Here is a 2,464-nt window from a genome sequence, read left to right on the forward strand (position 1 = left end):
ATTGCAAGAAACTCTACACCGTTTTTTATAGTGCCCCTAAAAGTACACGTTTTGATTAAATTTGTATAAATTCTGATAGGTGTTTGCAACAATTTGATTTTCAAGGAATGATAGATAAAAGGTCTTAATATGTAATATAAACTAATGAAAATAAGATGCCAATGTATGGATCATTGACATGAAAACTAGGCCACAAAATTTGCTCTTCCAATATCCTATTCTCTTTTCTTACCGTGTAATCAGGAGTAGAAATGAGATAGTAATACCCACAATGGGCTTTTCATTAGTTTTTAAACGTGTTTTGCCTAAATTGCAGATGTTTTCTGGGGAATAGGTAGGTCCAGCTGGCAACAATTAAATTCGTACTGTATTAGGGCTTCTGAAAGATACAAAGAAAGTAAGACTTGCCCTCAGACCTTTTGACATAGTTAGGGAGAGAAGGTAGATATAAACTTAAGAGATAAGTTACAGGAATCTAGAAAAAGTTTTAAGAATACATTCTCGAGGTATATCATCAACATTTAGTTTTACAACAACCCTGGAAGTGGTTTTAATAATAGCTACCATTTATTGAGAGCCTATTGTGTGTGCAGTCACTGTGTTCAGTGCTTCAAAAGTTAATCCTCGATGATCCTTCAAAGTAGATAGTATTATTTCCAATGTTATCAATTAAAAAAAAAAGACTCAAACAAACAACAACAAAAAAAAACCCAAACTCACTGCCACCGAGTCATTGCTGACTCATAGCGACCCCCAATTGGATTTCCAAGGCTGTAAATCCTTATGGAAGTAGATCACCCCGTCTTCCTTCTGCAGAGAGGCTGGTGGGTTTGAACCGCTGATCTACCAGTTAACAGTCAAGTGCCTTATCACTATGCCACCAGAGCTCCTTAAAAAATAGAGACTCACAGGTTAGTAACTTTCTTGGGTTCACACACTTAGTAATGATAAAGTGGACTTTAAAACCTGAGTCTGAATATCTATCTGAAAGCAAACATGAAAGAAATAAAAAGAATGATGTCCCCAAAGGGCACTCACCCCTCAAGGCAGCCACTGAGCAGTTTGATAAACCATTGATTATATTCTGCTGTCTTAGTCTTAATTCCTATTTTATTGGTTAGCAAATTGAAGCTTAATTTAGAAGTTTTTTCAGAGATCTGAATTCACTTTTCATCATGTCATCTATTAACAATTCTTTTTTCAGTTAATTTTAAGAGTTTAAAACCAAAAAACAAACTCACTGCTGTCGAGTTGGATCTGATTCATAGCGACCACTCCTTGGGTTTCTGAGGTGGTATCACTATGGTAGTAGATTGCCCCATCTTCCTTCTGAGGAGTGGCTGGTAGGCTTGAACTGCCAGCCTTCTGGTTAGCTGTCAAATGTCTTAGGCACTATGCTACTAAATTTTAAAAAATTAATTGCTTTTTAATAAATGCAGTGAAAAGTCTCTCAGCTACTCTTCTTGGAGGTAGGCAGTGATCCTAATATCTTGTCTGGTCTTTTTCAGAGATTTTAGTTAGGTAGGTAGATAACCAAACCAAATCTACTCCCATCAAGTCGATTCTGACTCACAGCCACCCTATAGGACAGAGTATAACTGCCTCAAAGGTTTTCAAAGGCTATAAATCTTTACAGAAGCAGACTGCCTCATCTTTCTCCTGTGGAGTTGCTGGTGGGTTTGAACTACTGACCTTTTGATTAGCAGTCGAATGCTTTCACCACTATATGTATGTAAATTTGAGTGACTTCCTGTCATTTTTATTGTACTTACCATCTAGCTTGTTGTTGTTACTTGCCATCGAGTCAGCCCCGACTCATAGCGACCCCTCCTTGGGTTTCCGAGGCAGTATCACTACGGAAGTAGGATTGCCCAACCGTCCTTCCGAGGAGTGACTGGTGGGTTTGAACCGCCAGCCTTCTGGTTAGCAGTCAAGTGCCTTAGGCACTATGCTACCATCTAGCTACTTACCCACAAAAAGTTTTAGGGATTCCTCTTATATGCTGCTTCTGGAGCTTGAATCCTGTTCTTGCCAAGAGTCAGGGCTGACCTGTGTACCCAGTTGTCACATTATGTTCTTTCCCTCTATTAATCAGGGTTGGTTTTGCCTTTTACTTACTGATTGACTGGCTATAAGATCACTGAGACTTTCTTACACAGCTTTGGCCCTTACCATCTATAACTCTGATTCTCTTAGCTCAGGTTTCCAGATGGTTGTTTGTAGCAGAGCAGTCATTGTTATTGACAGTATACCAAACCACAGGACTATGTTAAGCAAGGAAAATTAATGTGGGAGGCAGAACTATACTTTTCACTATCTAACTTATTAACAGGGAGAGTATTATTGTTGTTGTTGTGTGCCGTCGAGTTGGTCCCGACTCATAGCGACCCCTCCTTGGGTTGCCTAGGCAGTATTACTATGGAAGTAAATTGCCCAGCATTCCTTCCGAGGAGTGGCTGGTGGG

General features: G+C 39.4%; 1 protein-coding gene across 1 annotated transcript in view; it reads left to right on the forward strand.

Annotated features, from left to right (window-relative positions):
* OGT (O-linked N-acetylglucosamine (GlcNAc) transferase) overlaps positions 1 to 2,464 on the forward strand; it is a 54,379-nt gene that overhangs the window by 4,447 nt on the left and 47,468 nt on the right. The window lies entirely within an intron of this gene.

Source organism: Orycteropus afer, unplaced genomic scaffold (genome assembly GCF_000298275.1).
Source record: "Orycteropus afer afer isolate SDZICR_OR568_19922 unplaced genomic scaffold, OryAfe1.0 scaffold01301, whole genome shotgun sequence".
NCBI classification, from domain to species: Eukaryota; Metazoa; Chordata; class Mammalia; order Tubulidentata; family Orycteropodidae; genus Orycteropus; species Orycteropus afer.